Source organism: Callospermophilus lateralis, chromosome 16 (assembly GCF_048772815.1).
Source record: "Callospermophilus lateralis isolate mCalLat2 chromosome 16, mCalLat2.hap1, whole genome shotgun sequence".
Lineage (NCBI taxonomy): Eukaryota > Metazoa > Chordata > Mammalia > Rodentia > Sciuridae > Callospermophilus > Callospermophilus lateralis.
Genome location: NC_135320.1, coordinates 47,823,474 through 47,843,478, shown reverse-complemented (window position 1 = coordinate 47,843,478; position 20,005 = coordinate 47,823,474).

The window sequence follows — 20,005 nt, the reverse complement described above, 5'->3', positions numbered from 1 at the left end:
TATGTTTATTTTTTCATTTTTTAGTTGTGGATGGATAATGCCTTTATATATTTAACAAAATATTTTTTTTTAAAAAAAAGAAACTTTCTCCTGTTAAGAAAAGCCTTTGTATTAATAAAATACTTCTTTTAAAAAAAAAGCATAAATATTGTTAAGAGCAGGGTTCAGAAAACAATGGCCTACAGACCAAATTCAACCGAAGACCTAGTTTTGTTTGCCTGATAAACTAAGAACGCTTTTTATATTTCCAAAGAATGGTCCAAAACAGAACAATGTGTGACACAGACTATACATGACCCACAAAGCTAAGACTATTTGCTATCTAATCTTTTAGAGAAATTTTTGTCAACTGCTGGTTTAAAGATGTGGAAACTACTGAAAAACACTCCTCCTTAGATCTCTCATGCTGAAATACACCTTGCTGGGCATGCTGAGAATACAATGCCTGCCCACTCTTCACCAAACTGTATCTCAAGACTGTTTGCAGTGAGCAACCTTCAAGAATGAGGCAATCTCTTCCCACAGGTCAAAGATTAAGCTTGTTTACTGCTGGTTATAAAAAATGAACTCCCTAAACTCAAGGATCCCGCCCTGTCACACAGTCCACTGCACGTGTAGGCCTTCAACTGGACCTTCTTGGTCAACTCCATGAAACTTGAGGGGCTGAGGGAGCCAAAACAAACACAATTATGCACAGGCTACTAACTGTGCTGTCAGTAGGACATCACTTTTCTCTGACCTAAGAGCATCTATGAAACAATAGCAGATTAATTTACCCAATTTGTCAGTAGTGCAAATTCAAATTCCTGACCTAGATAGAGACCTCCATCAGAATAACTAAAAGCAGAAACAAGTAAATGTTTGCCTTTGTACTGGAGCAGGGGGTGGAGGCCAGGCAAGAAAATCATTACTTTTCATACAAGACCTTTTTACTATTTGATTTTTAAAACTGTATATGTATATTACCTTGACTTAAAAATATATGTTTATACAGTCATGTGTTGCTTAACGACAGGAATATATTCTGAGAAATGTGTTGTTAGATGACTTCATCATTGTGCAAACACAGAGTGTGCTTACACAAACTAGGACAGCTAGCACATCACTAGGGCATATCTCACGGGAATCACTGTCATGTATGTGACCCATTGTCAATCAAAAACACAATCCCAAGCATCACTAATTTTTAATTGAATCAAGTCATATTTGAGATTTGTTTTAACAAACAGAATACAGCAGAAATGATACCATTCAACTTCCAACCCTGCTCTTTAAGGAATCTTTAGTTTCTATTAACTTTTAACCCTTGAACTCAGCCATGGTATTGTGAGGGCCAGGTGGAGGCTTCTTGGTCAACAGCCCCAACTGAACTTCCAAGTCAACATACAGCACCAACAACTAGCCAAATAATGGAGATACTCTAGCCCATTTGAGAGTGCAGTTGAATCCGGCCCCCATCAATTAATCACAAAGAACTGCTTAACTGATCCCAATTAGTGCATACAACATGAAAGGTAATAAATCATTCTTGTTATTTTAAGCTACTAGACTTTGGAGTTGTTTATTATACAGCAAGTGATGGTCAAAATGGTATCTATTTAATTTATTTAATCCATGTAATAGAATAAAGTTATATGAATTAAAAATTTATTCCTTGAATTGTCCACTTATCCAAATATCTTATTTCTAATCTTTTATAACTTCTGGCTATTGATCAGTCATGCATAAATTATTTTCATTTATAAGCAACCATTAGTGAGGCATATGTCTTATCTCTTTTTTAAATAATTCATCATTTTTTCTAGGAATAGATCTGCCACCTGTGCAGCACTATTAGAAAAAAATTTGCTTCTGAGAGACAAAAATAACTACTCACAGTTTACTCTGTGTGTCTTATTAGGAATGTTTACTTCACTATCATTTTACCAAGAACCTGATTTTCATTCTAATTGTTTTGATTAATTTTGAACACACAATTTGTAAAAATTGCTTTTACCTGCAAAGAGTACACATTGAGTTACACAACAAATAATTAAGATGACATACAGATGTATGCCCAATGTCACTCAGTGATCTGAGTTATACTTTGGATCTTCTCACTCCTATGAAATATACTAACTTTAGAAGTGAGAACCCTGTATTTTATTTGTAATCCAAGTCTTTTGCCTCTGAACTTTACTTTCACTAAACCTGCTCTCTACTCTCATTGTTCTTACTCCTTTCTCCTGCATGTTGTCCCAGATCTTAAGCCCTTTCCTGTAAAACTTGTTACACTTCCTTATCTGTTCTCCAGGTTCAGTCATTTCATTGGATCTACAGAAGCATTATCAGGCCCCTTGATCCTAGGCTAGGTTAATACCTGTGTCATCTGAACATGACTAGAGAAAATCACTATCAAATTTGTTGCATTAAGATTCAATCTAGCATCAATTGAGATTTTATGGCTATTGAGCAATATTTTCTCATCTTGTGCCTGATGCTTTTTTTTCCCTCTCAATACTGTTTTTAACCTTTGCCTCTCTTCTCAAGTCCCCAACTTCTCTGTAGCCCACCTGACCCTCAGTCCATGATCTCATCTCATGTTATCCAGCTTCTATTCTTTGTTTTTGTTAATATTTGCAAGAAGTGTCTATTCTGTTTTCCAGACTAAACTCTTCAAATTCGAAACTCTAATTATAGCTTCTTTTTTAAAGGCCTCTCCATTTCTTTTTATTGGATTTACCAACATACCCAAGGCCTTTCATAGACTTATGGCCTTTTCATGTCTCTCTTGGCCTGCCTGCTAGCATCCATAATAATATATTAAAATTCATGATTCACTAGGTCTTATTAGTGTCACATTAATGATAATAAATCTAATTTATCTAGCTTATAAGCCAACTACTCTGTTCCTTTATTCCCTAGTGTTCTCTGTGTTTGCTCCTGGACTCCAGAAACTTGTTGTACTTTGACATTTTCTAATAGACACTTCTATTTCTACTTATCTAGCTCATACCTTTTTCTCTTCTTTGAGTATTGTCTTAATGGAATTAGAAGGAAGAAAAGATAAATGCACGTAATACATCTGCTTGAATTGGAATTTATTGTTCATTTTTCACTATCTGCTGATCTTAATTTAAACATGCACAGATAGCTCTGAAACTAGTCATTTAAGATTTCGATTTTTTTTTTTTAATTCCTGGAATTCTCCCTGTTTCTCCTGATGCTTTTGTTTTGTTTTCTTGTATTGCAGGCTTTCCTCAAGTATCTGTGATTCTTTGTTTCTTGTTCACAAATAATAAGACAATCAAAAGGCTGACCAGATGTGCTACATGAGTAACTGAGTTTTTTGACTGGCAGGCTTCAGTTTAGATTGAGAGGGAACCTGCAGCCCAGGTTGATCAGCTATCTCTTGACTGAACTTGCCTTCAGAATATTCTAGACTATGGTTTCCGTCACTCAGTTCAGCAGTTACCAGTCTGCCCTCAACTTTATGACTTCCCAGGATTTTTTAAATGTTATCTCCACTGACTGTCCCTTCTGTAGTTCATTATTTCTTTTGAATAATGACTTATTTATTATTATTTCTGTAATTAGATCATGGAAGGAAGAGTAAACAAATATCTCTTTAGTCTGATACTTGAAACTTGAATCCAATTTTTTTGTTTTCATGGGAGATTTTTTGACATGTGGATCTCACAGCACCTCTCCTTATTTCCTCAGGGGCCACTCATTGGCTCTAGAATTTCACTGAGTTCAGATTATTAGCATATTAAAGAGCAACGGAATCATGGGTCTTAGATTTAACAGATTGATCTAGTTCAGTCTTATCTTACTGTGCTAAATAATTGGTTCCTAGAATGTTGAGAATATAGGAAGATTTTCTGTTCACTAATATCTCCATCCACAGATGGTCTTTGGATCTTGATTGCCAGCAACAGCAACCCAAACCTGCATTGACCACTTGTAGACATTTATTTATTTCCATCTCCTCTGAAGTAACAGTCCTCTGTTCCCTAAAATCTTGGTAACTCAATATCCTGAACAGTATTCTGACCCTTCTCACCCTTCTCTATAAATCGCAGTTGGTTATTTTGTACTCTATCATTCATGTGTACATCTAGATAGAAAAACAGAAGGCAAAGTGTTATTAATTTTCTAATAATGATGGAAAATAGGGCACTAAGGAACTCACTGGAACAAGCAATTTTGAGTCTTCTGTCTCATACCTCCAGGGTTCTCATTAAAAGTCAAGGAAGTAGTACAAAAGAAAAACACAAAGATATAAGTCACTTAATTATTTAATAGTTTATTATATATGATTATAAGAGTTTCTTACATAATAGATCTAATGCAGTCCCTATAAATTTGTGATGAAAGTCAACTCTTGGTCATACACAATTCAAACACGTAAAGAATATTCCCTTGGATTGACATTTAATATGGTGTGATACTTTAAGTTTGCAGATCAATGAAGGTATAAATTACTCTGATAAGAGGTTGCTGAAGTTGGAGATTTTCTAGCACTTTGTACATTTAGGTTTTACTATACTCATGACAAAAAAAAATCTTTCCAATTTTATTGCTGTCACATCATTTTTTAAAAAGTCACCTTATTCGGACATTCATTCTATTTGTTAGCTGCTCATCATGAAAGCTTTTGTAAAAGTCTGAGAGTATTTTTAAAAAAATTGTAAAAACCTCAATGCAATTTTTGGTCTCATAAATTGCCAAGGGTAGCATCATTCATTTTTGTTTCTTGGCCTTAACATAAAGAAAAATATTTGATTCCTTAATAATTATAGAAATACATTTTGATGCAAAGGTAAGTATGTTGGATATATATGAAACTGCCAAAAAAAATTAAAATAAGCAAAACAAATTAAATTTAAAGGGTGATTTGTATAATTCAAACCTACATCAAGAATTACCCCAGTCAGGGACTGGGGTTGTGGCTCAGTGATAGAGTGCTTGCCTTGCATATGTGAGGTACTGGGTTCAATCCTCAGCACCACATTAAAAAAAGAAGAAGAAGAAGAAGAAAAAAAAAAATATATATATATATATAGGAATTATCCAGTCATAAATCAACTGTTTATACCTGAACTTTCCATATATAATACTTTATCATCAGTTAACATCTAGACTTCTTTATTTCATATATGCATAGCTACCACCAAAATACCAGAACTTCTGCTCTTAAGTCTTCAGAATGTCCTTTCCAACAAATGGTGCAGGGATAACTAGATATCCAAATGAAAATTAATAGAACAGGACATCTATCTCATATTATATAAGAATTTAATTCAAAGGGGATCTTAGAATCAAATATAAGACATAAACTTTGAACTCTTAGGAGAAATCAGTAAATATTCTTAAAGTTGTGATAGGCAGTGGTTTCATAGGTAGAACACAAAGAGCACAAGCAGTTTTTTTTTAAAAAGTAGACTGGACTTCATCATCAAAAAAGCAGATTGGACTTGTCATGCTTCAGAGGACACCAAGAGAATAGATGGGAAGAAAATATGCAAATAGTCTGATGAGGGAATGTATCCAGAATAAAGAACTTTTACTAAACAATTAAAAATTCCCCAAATCCCAATAAATAAACAAAAGCACAAGAATATACATTTCCCCAAAGAACATACACAAATGGCCAGAAATCTCATGAAAATATTCTTAGTTCCTCTAGTCATTAAGAAAATGCAAATCAAAACCACAATGAGGTACCGCATCCTAACCACTAGGATTACTGAAATTATAAAAGAGAGAGAGAGAGAGAGAGAGAGAGAGAGAGAGAGAGATAGATGTTGGAGAGAATGCAGAAAACTAGAGCCCTGACACATCATTGATAAGATGTAAAAGGAAGTTTCCAAGAAACTTTTCTTTATCTCTGGAACCTACTTGTGAACTTTGAAATATTAATGTACAAGAGTGTGGACGGGAGGATCCTATGAAGAGGATTTGTTGGTATGACTCAAGAAAGCTCTAATTTGAGTCTTCTACTCTAACACTTGGGAAAGGTAGAAGATGTCACAAATTCTTTGGAGGGAGTCCCTGGGGGTACTTGAAGAGCTTGCTGGACAACTGTCTAATATGGAGGGCCCAACAGATGGAGGTCAGAACCTATGCAGGAATGGGTGGCATTCAAGAGAGGAAGAAGGCACTTCCTAGGTTTGTTGGGAGCAAATGGAGGAGTAGGTGCTTCCCTGGAAAGAAAACAATAGGGCAGATACTAAATCATTTTGGGATCTGTATGCTGGCACAGTTGCAGGTACAGAAGGGCCCAGAGCAGAAAGCTGGAATTGGGTGTGTGCAGAAGGAACCAAAAAGTCTACCCAGAACAGGACAACCTAGCTGGGTCAAAAGGACCACTGAGAAGAGAGCCAATAAGCATACTATGCAGGCTCTGAGAATAGTTTTCCACAGAGAATGGACAGCCAAAAACATGCAGTGAGAAGGCAGCTCACTATGATCCAGGAAGACCTACCCCATGTCCACCTCTTTCTTCTCCCTGTCATCTGTTCATCTCTGGGGGAGTTAAAACCCAGTTGGCAAGAGAAATTGGTAAGGCAAGAAAAAATGAGATTGGTAAGGCAAGAAAAAAATGAATAAGAAACCAACTCCACCTCCTTCACTTTCTCACTAGAATCTTTAAGTCTAGGTCTGGCTCAATGTGATGGTGACGACTGGAGGGACAACAAGAACAAAGGCATCCATCTGATTTGGTCTTTAGTTATTGTTCAGTATATAATCCTGTGTCTGGCTTACAGTAAGTACTCAAACAATATTTTTCAAAACTGAATAAATTATAGAAAGAACAAATCACCAGAAGAGACCTCTAGATTCTCCTTACTTGCCGTGTGTCTGTCTCTCCCAGGTGTGTGTCCTTGTCCCTGCCTCAATACTCATTAATAAAAGACCACTGAAAGGAATCCTCCCAGGAAAACTCACATTCTCTGAAATATCTTAATTGCTTGTGTGCAGCAAAAGATAAGTTGGCCAAAGTTTCCTTCAGGTAACATTGTCACAGAGAAATACGGTACATTCTTGAACCAATATCTTTGTCCGTTTTCAATCAATTATGATTTAGACAGCCCAAGAGATACAAAGAACTTTAAAAATCAACGTAGTCCTTCCTTCTTCATTTACAGATACTATGTCCTCTGAGAAATTTGGGAAAAGTGAAAGAATGCTTACTATTCCTGCTGCAAGACATGAGAAACATACAACAAAGGAGTGATCAGTGTCTAGTTACAAGGCTGGCTTGTGGAGATTTTTTAGTGAAATTTAATTTGATGTCTTATTTTTTTTTCAATTTATAATGTTTATATTTAATATACATTTCCTGTAAGTCCCGAAAAGTATAAAGTAAAAAAGTAAACATTTAAGTTAAATTTAAAAATTCAAAATAGAAATCAGCCATAATGCCATCATCAAAAAACACCCATTGGGCTCATTGGAGAGTGTGTGCTTAGCATGTGAGAAGCCCTGGGTTTGATTCCAAAGAAAGAGGGTAAGAGAGGGAGGGAGAGAGGAAGAAAGGAAGGAAGAGGTTGTAAAGATATATCATTATTTGAGTAACTGCATGGGCAGTTACAAAAAACAATAACACCTATGTTTACTGAAGTTAACTTAGATTAAAGTGGACAGGCCTATCAAGCAATCAACATCTTCAGGTTGTCAGGTTGACTGCCATGATTTGCTCTGACTAATGGCCAAAACAATTATTTCTGTAGCCCAGGCAGAACCTTAGGCATGAGACTAGTTAACTGGTATATAATACCACAATCCCATTTTTGAATAATGGCTTTATTGAGATATAATTCCTATAACATAAAATTCACCCACTTAAAGTATACAAGTGGGTGGGCTTTAAGATATTCACAGAGTAGTACAATAAGCATTGCTATTTAATTTTAGAGTATTTTCATCAGTCCAATAAGAAACCTCATATTTTTTTTAGCAGTCATTTCTTATTCTCTTCTCCTCTTAGCCCTGGGCAAACGCTGGTCCATTTTCTGTCTCTATAGCTTTGTATGTTGTTTCTTTCACTCAGCATAATGTTTTCTAGTTCCACCCATTTTGTAGGATATATCTTTTCTAGGGATATATCACATTTTGTGTATGCATTTATCAGGGATGGATATTTTGATTGTTTCCACTTTGAGGCTTATTGTGAATAGTGCGAATATAAACACTTGTATAGAAATTTTTGTGTGCACCTACATTTTCCATTTCCTTTCTTTCTTTGGGGGAATATATATATATATATATATATATATATATATATATATATATATACATACATACACATACATACATACACTTTCTCACATTAATTAGTATCTACTAATTAATCTACTATATATATATGAAATTGCTGGTATAAATAATACCATCCCAAATATGTCCGTAAAATCTATGAATTTTACTTTATTACCCTGGGTCCTTCTGATTAGCTTCAAGTAATTAAAAATGAATTTATAATCAGGACTTATGAGGAGTCAGAACCACAGAAGAGGCAATATGATGTATTTGTAAGATGAAGGCAAAGGGCTCAAGCCACTAGATCCAGCAAGTGGCAAAGATATCACCGTTCCTCTCAAAGACTACAGAGGAATCAACCCTTCCAGACTCCTTGATTTAACCTAGTGAACATGACTTCATATTTGTGATATATAGAACAGTAAAAGAATAAATTTGTGTTTTCTTTACCCATTAAGTTTTTAGTATTTATTACAGGAGCAACAGGGAATTAATGCATGGGGTTATATGGAAAGTCCATGCTTAGCATTTTGAGGAATGTTCAGGCTTTTTCCAAAGCGGCTGCACTATATTACAAGCCCACTAGCAATTTATGAGGGTTTCAGTTTCTCCACATCCTTGTCAACACTTGTTATTCTCTGCTTTTTATGTTTGTCATCCTAGTGGTATGTCTAGGTTTGTGATCAATTTTGAATTACTTTTTGTATGTAGTATGAGGTAGGCATTGAAATTTATTTTTTTCAACTGCATGTAGATATGCAGTTGTCCCAGAACCATTTGTTGACAAAACTATTCTTTTTCTATTGAATTGTCTCTGTGAATTGTTAAATATAAATTGATCATAAATGAAATCTCAATATAAATCCACTGACCTGTATGGCTATCTTTATGTTAATACCACAGTATTTTGATTATGATAGCTTTGTAGTTTTGAATCAGTAGGTTTGACTATCCCAATTTAGTTTTTCCACAGTTTTTCAAGATTGTTTTGATTTAATGCTGGATCACATGCATTTCTATATGAACTTTAGGATTATCCTATTAATTGTTGAAAAAAAAAGTCATCTTGGATTTTGATTGGATTTTCATTGCCTCTATGGACCGATTTGGAAAGAACAGTCATTATAACCATTTTAAATCTTCCAAGCCAGTAGCACAGACTGTCCTTCCAACTTTTAGGCTTTTAAATATGTTTTAAATGAAATTTTATAGTTTTTGATATAAAATTCTTCTATTTCTTTTATTAATCATGGGTCTAATTTTTAGTGTTATAGTAAATGGAATTGTTTTCTTAATTTTTAGATAATTCACAAACCAATTTTAAATAACTTTATCTTTTTATAATAAAAACTATTGCTGAGATTTTTCTTCTTTTTACATGTCTTCATTATAATAATCTCCCTCCATTATACAATTTATATTATTTTTTCTTACTCTAAAATTTAAAACTACTTTTATATTTTATGTAAAGTATTCTCTTCTACAATGTATGGCTTTAGGGTATCATTGAGATTTTTTTCCAAAAGACTCTTAGAATTAAAAGGCATATTGTTGACCATATAGTCCAAACTATTTGCACCCCAAGTGAGGACCAGGCCCAAGATGTGGAATGATTGTAGAATGGAATGTAGGGAAGAAATGATGCTTCTGACTCCTGAATTAGAACATATTTCTTTTTATGAAACTAAGACTCTAACTTTCATTTGTCTTCAATTTTTAAATTCTTATAGAATGAGAAATATACCAAATTAAGTGCCTTTAAACAGCACCTATCACAACATATATATGTCTTAAATGGGTTCATTTCATTATGACAACGAGGTCTATAGAACCCCTGGTCCTCTCACTGAAGGAACTCCATCTCATGAAACTTCTATTTTAATGCTTTCTCACATTAATTAGTATCTATAAGACTTGTGATATACTTTTTTTTCTTTTGTTTTTGCCAAGTAATTGTATGTGCAGTATGACTTGGGAAAGTAGATAAAAACCAGCTCTGTCTTCAAAATTTTTAGGATGGTAATATTCAGAATTATGGGTATTGTAGTTCTTTTTGATTGCAGAGTTCAAAAAGTTTCATACACCTTTTTGTGGTGATAAGAACCATAAATTATCTTTGATTTAATGACAGCCTACAGCTGCAAAGACAGTACCTAATGGTAACAATTGACTTTGCTTACCTCAATTATTCAAATGCAGGATTATATCTGTGGAGTAAATTGAAATAGATGCCATGCCAATTGGATGAGGTGGTATTAAGTGTAATTTTACCTGGGGGGAGACGAATTGATTCAAACTTGTTGAAGAAAAGTTGAAGGGGGATGATGTTTTTAAATATGCAATTAAACAACTTAGGTGAAGGCCAGTCCTCAAAACAGTTTTTAGTGTGTTAATTAGAAATAGTTTCCTAATTCAGTGTATAAAATTCAGAAGTATAAGATAGTAGCATGCAATATCGGTTATATAATAGAGTAGAATGTTCCAGTGACAGAGAGGCATAAATACATGGCCTCTATAAACCCAAATATATTGAGTTATTAAATAATCCAGACAAATACATAAAAGCACTTTGCCTATAGAAACAAATCCTTCCAGCACAGCAATAACACTTACCACCCACTGCTGAATCACCAGAGGGCTTTAACATCCATTTTCTGGGATTACTTAAAAATCCAAGCAGGTGCCAACAACTCTGCCATTGGGAGAACATACATAGGCAAACTGTTATAAGTTTATGATTCTTAAGATTTACTTGGGAGCACTGACAGTTTTCTAAACCAGTGAGTAGCCTCAATACTCACAGAGAAAGAGAGACAGAGACATTTCAGGATATCTAGATTGAAACCCCAATCCAGCTTCCATGAGTGCTGAATTTACCCAGCTAGCTGAGCAATTTCAGGTCCTTCCGCTTTCCACTCTTTCTAGCAGAAAACATATTTACTATTTGATTGAAGAACTAATAATGGTCTGAATTGCCACCTGAAGGATTTAATAGGAAATGTGTACATTTTTCTTAGTTTATTGACTCATGCACATTATTTCCATATGAATGTGCAGGTTAAAGAAGGAAAGATGGGTGTAGAAGGCATGATATGAATTGCTGGATCCCTGCCTCCTCATCTCTAGCCTAGCTATGTAAAAAAGAGCATTTTAAAATGTTCCTTAAAGGGAATATTTTTGAGTTTTAAACAGAATTTTCCAAACTGGAGAGTATGCCATTTATGAAATAGTCTAAAAGAGCAAGGCATACAAAAATACATCTAAAGAGAAGGGAAAGCATTATCTTGGGCAACTTAGTCTACATTCAATCCTAAAACTGACCTACCAGACTCACTTTAAGCCCCTCAAATTACAAGAATTGCTATTTAATTGCTCTTACAGTTATATAACATCCAAACAGCACCACAAAGAACTAAGATGCACTATTCATTGAGCATCTATAAATAGACAATTACATGACTCGGCATCTCTGCCTTTGAGACTTGATCATGACAAAACTAAGATTATTACTCTGTTTTAAACTGCAATAGGCAGATGGCCCCCAAATCCATCCTTTCCTCTTACAGACTTAATATGCCTGGATTATGGACAATTAATAGCATTGAAAGCTGAAAGTGAGGGCATTAATGGCACATGGGGGTTGGATTTGTAACTATTACTGATCATTTTTTGTCCTCTAAATGCACTTTAAAATGTCTTGACCTGTTGCTCTTGCTTTGATGCACATTCTTCAAAAGGAAGATTTTTTTTCTGTAAGCAGAAATTTTGTGAACCATGGAATTCTAAGAAAGTTACTATTTTCATTGTTGCAGGTAAGAGCTGCCAGGTACATCGGCATGTTGTACAAAAACTAAAGCTGAAATAACAGCAGTTTCTAGCCTTTTATTTTTCATTCAAACTGGATGCCTGTTGATTTCAGTACGGGTTTCTAATGAAAATCCCGATGGTCATGAGAGTGAATTGACTATAAGAAGATTACATGAAAATAACAGAATTCTTCCAATGTATTAATTAGTATACATGGAGGATAGGTTGAATAATTATTTGTTCCCCTCAACACACATGCATGTTTTCTCTTTTCTTGTTAATATAAAATTTTTTATGTAGGCATTATGGGAATATAACTTAATTTGATTTGTTTTCCTTTGTGGGTGGCCACTGCCTGATGTGAAATTGGTTCCACTCCACCCACAAATCAGTACATTGCCTTGTCATGATTTAAATCACCTAACAAGCTCTCGTCTAAGATTCCACATTCTCTTCTTTTCCAAGCTCCAGGGACACTTTGTCCAGGGATAAAAGCTCCTGACTATGAAAAAAGTTCTATGCCCTGAAGAGATGGCACTAAGGGCATTTTAAATAGCACATTCCTTCAAAGTCCTAGCTAACTACCATTTCAGTAATATTTACAGAACACCAGCAAAGTAGATAATATCACCATTGCACTTTACAGAAGAGGAAACTAACAAAGCATAACTACATGCCTCACCCAAGGTCAGGGCCTGCAGCTGGGTCTGTCTGTGGCACCACTGTGCTTCCTGGGAGTTAACATACACAGTATCACACTCTGGTACTGGGTTCATTGGTTTTTATAACCTATGTTAATGCTAAGCTAATATTCTAAACAGTATTTTATTGCTTACAGATGAGGACTTACAGGTGTGGACTAGGTAGGCAGAAAGAGAAATATTGAGATAAAAAGTGGATCTCTAAAATTTGAACTTATAAATGACATTTCTAAGGCTATTTGTTTTGCTAACATATAACTGGCTTGTGGATTGTGCCAAAGTGCCATATTCCCTTTCCTCTTCAAGTGAAATAATTACCTCTGGGTTCTCATTTTGAAAGCATAATGTTTCTCCCATAAAGCACATAAGCAAATGCTTCATTTTTCCTCCTTCTACCTTAGAGCTATTAATGTTCCATAAAGAAATGACTTTGCTAGAAAGAGCCCAAAACAAATGTTCCTCATATTTTTTTCATTAAAATTCATTTTAAATTAAAAAAATTTTAAGGTTTTGAACAGTCTGGATCAGCCTTAAAAACAGTTATCAGATTTTGCACAGTGTGTAGAGTTGTTTAGAAATTCAACTTGACCTTATCCTGCTTCATTAAAAGTAGAACCTGGAGTCATTTTAGAGTAATTTTTTGCTTTTACAATGGGTCCTGACAATGAACTTGGGCTCCTTGCAAGCATGTCATCATAATAACACCTACATTCAGGGGCAATTTCAAAACCAAGAGACCATCACAGACATGATGACATCATTTCTAAGACGTATATGTGAAGACAGATAACTACCATTTTGTAGAGAATAATTGGCTGGTGGCAATTCTCCTAAGTGATGGAAAGAATGAGTCTTTAGATGTCTGCGTCTGTTACATCATCCCACCACTTCACTCATTGGGTGCCAACCCTATGATTCAAAGAGAAAGAAACCTGAGCTGATTGAGGAGTTTTTGGTCTATCTTTTAGCACCACATTATCAAAGCTATTTCATGTTTATTCTTCCCTCATATGATTCTTTAATTACTTGCCTTCTACAGCTTTCCTTCTAAGAAATTTTACTCAAATAAGAAAAAATATTGGGGGAGGGGGGATGTAACTCAGTGATAGAGCATTTGCCTCACATACATAGGATCCTAGGTTGGATCCCCGGCATTGAAAACTAAAATAAGAAAAAAAAAAAAAAAAGAAAGAAAGAAAATAGATCCAAAAGTAAGAGTTAAAATCAACTGCCTCAAAAAAAAAAAAAAAAAAAAAAAAAAAACCTCAGTGAAGCATCTGTTCAGGTGTGACTAATCAACTATAAAAGAACTAATAACAAAAACTTTCAATTTTAGACTAAACTCAAAGGAGCTTCTTCAATTTATAATTGTTAACATTTAAAAAGTCACCTTTTAACATATAAAAATGTATGTTCTTGAGACTGTCTTCTTTCTTGTTATGTTGATATGTTCAAGTCAGCTTTTTGTCACTGTGACAAACATCTAAGAAAAATAATTTCAAGGAGTAAAGATTTATTCTGGTCCATGATTTCAGAGATTTCAATCCATGCTCCATTTTTCTGGGCCTAAGATGAGGACAAGAATGGCAGAGGAAAGCCACACAGTTCATGGTAGCCATGAAGCAGAAAGAGAGAGAGGTAGAGGCCAGGAAGAAGATAAATTCTTCTGGGGTATGCCCAGTGACCTACTTCCTCCAAATAGGTCCCACTGCCCAGTTGTCCATGCAGCCATCTTAGCGCAGTGACAGATCTGCTTAGATTGGTTTCCAGTCAAGGTCCCAAGATGGCTGCTACAGTTCCAGACATCCCATGAGACGAACACACCCTAAGGGAGAGGGGGGAAAATCACTTTATTTTCATAATTACCTCCATATATCATTTTTTATGCTTTCAACCGAAACTGCTTTTTCTTTCTCCCTTCACCTGAGCATAGCCAACTGTAACTAGGTATGACAGTGCAGCCCTGCAGAGCAGCAGAGGACAATTGGGCAGGAACACAAGGTCTCCCTCTCCCCAGAGACTGGCTTCTCAGATTCCATAGAATGCCTTCCCAGGATGCACACAGGGTGCCACAATTCGTCCTCTTGCCTGACCTTTGCTGCTTCACTTCTTTTGTTATAATATTGAGTAAATTGCAAAGTGCAGGTGCTTCCATTATCATCAGCTCACCAACAACAGCCGACCTACAGATGTCTCAATGGGCTCACTTTAGTAAAAGTAAAAAGAAGTGAAAACAATTTTTCTTTTTGCCAAGTTTAAGGTTAGCTATCAGTTTTACAAATTATACTGCAAAAAGCAAAACAAAACAAAACAAGCTCAGATTGGATTAACATTGGAGAAGAAGGAAAGAAGAATAGATTTTCTGGTTTTGTTTTTCAAAATAAATGAGATTTTTAAATGGTGGGAGAAAATGTTTTATGCTCCAGTTTCTTGACTCATTGACTTTGACCTCAGGATTCTGATAACAATCTTAATGTCCTTAGAACATGGAACTTCAAAATTAAATGGAAAAGTGTGTACAACTGTAAGGGTAACCCATAATGCCCCCAGAAGAAATCTGCATAACTAGAATAAAAGAGGTTTGAGTGGAAAGTTAACAGGGAATTTAGAAAGTATGAAAAGAAAGGGACTTGGTTCTGGACCCTTCATCAATATTCAAATCATTTTCTTCTGTTTACAAAATATTTACCTTTTTCCTACTTATGAAGCTTTAAAATATAACTGACAATCGCCATAATGCCATGCCATTATCATATTTAGAGACTTATTGTTCATTATCTCATATTAAAACAAACATATACTCTTCAGGGGATAAATCGCTTCCTTTAGATTATATAGAAATCATGCTGACCTAGCAGATGTGAACCCAGATCCAAAGCTACCCACTTCCTCGGGTCTCTTAACCATCTTATTACATGAAAATATGCAGGAAATCACTCAGAGAGATTGAGTCAAGATTCTAAGATTATTTAATTATTATCTGAATTGATCTAAAGCCTGTGATATTGTTTACATTCTCCAGGAATCTCTTCCATTGCATCAGATCAATTTATACCATCTCCAGGTAGTTTCGTTTTTCAAGCCAAAGAATGTGTTAGGAGGAGAAACTGCCAACTGCTTTTCTGTGATACCACAGAAAAAAGCTACAATATGTGAGTGTAAAACAAAATAACATGTCACTGTGGCAAGACTTCCAGTAGAGAGGAAAACTTCTTTGACATTAGTCAGTTATTGTCGAAGCCTCACCACAGTGAGTAAAATGAGAGAACAAATGAGCACAGACTGAATCACGACTCATTAGTACTTAACTTACTTTAAGCTGATGCAGCCAGGAGGAGAGAACTTTCTTATCAAATAGCTACAGTGGTTATGGAAGATTTGGACTCTATTCCAGCCTTTTGCTTATTGTCTTCCATTTAGAGAAGTTTATCATTTTGAATCTCCCCAGTAAATTTTCTTTGTGTTCAAGTAAAGAATAAGCTAGAGGTCAGTAAACTCTCACCTTTAATACTGAATACAAATCTAGTCATCACGGTAGTCAAACTTTAGACCCTCTTTCTTTTTGTGAATTGAAGATTTTAGCTCTTACAAGACCAAAACATCAATAAATGAGAACAATTGAGGGATACAAATGCAAGAATGGGAGAGACTTAATCCCACAGATGGAGATATGAACAAAGGAGTTTGGATTAATAAAGCAAATGGTCCCTTTAAACTACTTCTAATCTTTAAAATGATATCTGTAGAGGTTTCTCAGTACTCACAGGGATTGAGACAAAGGCTGAAAAACATGACATTTTATGCACACACATCTTTCACACAACACTAAAATTAAGGTTCAGAATATGAAGGTGACAGCAAAAATTTATTTCCTATTAAACAAAAGAGATTTTTTTTTAAATCTGAGAAGGAGGAGTACATTAGCCATTACTACTCTGGTTTTAAAAAAGTATTCTACCTATATTAGCTAAGAGGAAATAGTTTAAAAAAAATGATGAGTGAAAACAGCAATAACCAAGGAATTCTTATCATATGAGATAAGGAAATGGTCTTGAATAAAATGGCCATGAATAATGTCCATGAACAGGGTAAATGATTAATATTTTAATTCACTGGGATTTATTTATAGCTCCCCTCGATAAAAAAATAAAATTATTAGTTTGTGCAATGTTCTCTCATAAGAACCATTGTTCTTTTTTAAAAATTTTAAAAAGAATGATACAAGCCATCAGCTAGAGTATCCAAGACCTATGAAATGTATACGTTCATATCAACTTTAAACATACCAACACTTATTGACAGCACCAATATAATGAATAGGCTTCAGTTTAAACAGATCATTTTAATTTTCTAACAAAAAAGGAGAGAGAGTACATTGTATCTCACATAGCTGGCTTACAAAATGCCTTAAACCTAGTAGGAATTAAATAAAGATAACTTGGGCTGGGGATGTGGCTCAAGCGGTAGCATGCTCGCCTGGCATGCGTGCGGCCTGGGTTTGATCCTCAGCACCACATACAAACAAAGATGTTGTGTCCGCCGATAACTAAAAAATAAATATTAAAAAAAAAATCTCTCTCTCAAAAATAAATAAATAAATAAATAAAAATAAAGATAACTGACTACTCCAGTCTTTTTTTTTTTTTTTAAGATAGAGTGAGAGAGAGAGAGGGTGAGATAGAGAAATTTTTTTTTTTAATATTTATTTTTAGTTTTCGGCAGACACAACATCTTTGTTTGTATGTGGTGCTGAGGATCGAACCCAGGTCGAACGCATGCCAGGCGAGTGCGCTACCGCTTGAGCCACATCCCCAGCCCTACTCCAGTCTTCTAATGGTGATATCCTAGGTATGGGAGATGTGTCCATGGTTATGTTATCCTTAACTAGCCTTGTTGCCTTCAGTCTCGCTTGCTCTCATTCATCTTTTAGGCTGTAAAATAATCTTTCTGAAAACAAACTCCTATCCTGACTTAAAAAAAAAAAAGAAAGAAAGACCTACAGAATAAAATTCCAACTCTTTTTCTTAGCATATCTCATTACAGGGACCCTTTATGATTTGACTCCTATTTATCTAAGCAGCCTTATAACCTGGTACCCTCCTAGAATGCTGAGCAGCCAGCCATTCCTTGTGTGTGACCTGAAGTGTGGTTCCACATCTTGACCTCTGTAGCATCTGCCATAGGGGACACTCATATCCTTCAGGGCTCACCATTTCTGTGAAAGCAAACTGTGGGCTTTTGCCTGCAACTCTTACCTATTGGCTTTCTCTGGTGGCTGGAGTCCGTAGGAATGCATCTGTGAAAAATCTAAAGTTCTGGAGAATCAACATCTGTGAGCAGCCCTAAACCACAGAATGATTGGTGCTTGTAAGTAAGTCCAAGTAATAGTTCATAGATTCTCCAAGTTCTCCCAAGAGACTGAGACATAGTTGTCACAGAGGAAACCTGCTACCAAAAGAAAAAAAAAAAAAAAACCACTCTTCACAGTCATTTTTACTTTCCTTCCTTCCTTGTCTAATTTCTCACTCTCCTACTAGTGCTTCCTCCCAAGTATATTCAACTCTGTCCCAGAGTCTACTTCTGGAGAGAATTCCATTCTAAAACCCCTTTAAACATATAATTCCCACTTTTGGAAAATACTCTTCTCTTCCTCTCTATTTGCTTGGGAATTCCTATGCATCCTTTAAGAAAAAAAACTTCTCAAATCTTAATGTCATACAAATTGCTAGAGATCTTATTAAAATGAAAATCCTGATATGGTATTTCCATAACAGAACCTGAGATTCTGCAGTTCCAACAGACTTCGAGACAATGCAATGACCTGGTATGATGGCTTGGGTATAATTTGAGTGTACCCAAAGGTCTATTGTGATTGAAGCCTTTTTTGGCAGGGCGGTGCTATTTGGAGGTAATAGTAGCTTTGGGAGTTGAGGCCTGGTGAGACATCCTTAATTCTTTGGAGGCATGCTCACAAGGTAATTCTTATGGAACTCCTTCTTGACTCTTGAAAGAGGGCTGTTATAAAAGCGTGAGTTTGGCCACATGCAGCTGTCTTTGCTTCTGGTTCATGATGTAACTACCTGTATGCTCCTGCACATGCTCCATGCATCTGCCATTTGCTATGAGGTCCCCAAATGAGCTAGGTCAGGCACTATGTCTTTGGACCTCTAAAAGTGAACTAAATAATTTTTTTTCTTTACAAGTAACTTGGGTTAGGTATTTTGTTATAGTGACACAAAGCTGACTAATACACCTGATCTACAAACCATGCTTCAAGCAGCAAATAATTAAGACACAGTTTAAGAAACTTCTCCTTTGAAAGTCTCCAAAACTACCTTGTTCTCATGGTGAATTGTGCCTTTTTCTATGCTTACTACACTGTGTGATAGTTCTATGCTTACAAGTCTGCCTCTCCAATGAGTGTGCCTTTAAGATGAGGATCATCTCTTTCTTATCTGTGTATACACAGTAACTAGCATATTGCCTGACATGTTACCCATACCTCGTAAGCATTTATTAACTGAAAGAATTAATGAACACATTAAGATTTTACAGCAAGCTTCATCAATCTTTTTATATGTACACATATTGTATTCTGACACATTCAACCAATTAGTCAAATGTGCTTTAAATATGAGTTATATAAATTATTTAGCTTTCTAGTTTATTATCCATGTTAAATCACGGACTTCAGGATTTCAGAACAATAAAACAGGTTTTAGAATTTCTGCCATAGGAATATTTAATGGTATATGTAAACATCTTCCTGAAATAATTTGCTGAATTCCCACCTAAGTGTTAGTGGAAGTATCAAACGTCACTGGAATTCCTTCTTTGCATTCATATTTTAAATCTATGGATTGATGTTGTGTGAGTTAGTCACTCATTGGTTCCAAGAAGAAGTGGTAGTGGTGGTGGTAAGTGTGGAGGGTAAATAAATGCAACAGAAATCACAAGACCATAGAAAGAAGTACTTGAAGGATTCTTCTACTTTACCCGCAACAAATTGCTTGCAAATACTATTGCCTTCAGAATCTCAGAAATCAACTCCTTGTTCATTCCAGCTGCTTCCTCCTTAAGAAAAATTCAGTGTAATGTAGTGAAATTAAATCTATCAAGGGAATGGCCTGTATGGTATCCTTAGATGGACAACTAATGGAAATAGCATCTGATCTTTCTACTTTAAGATGCAAGAACAGAAACTAGGGTGTTTTCAGCATATCAAGTTCTGAGCTAGATAATAGCCCTGA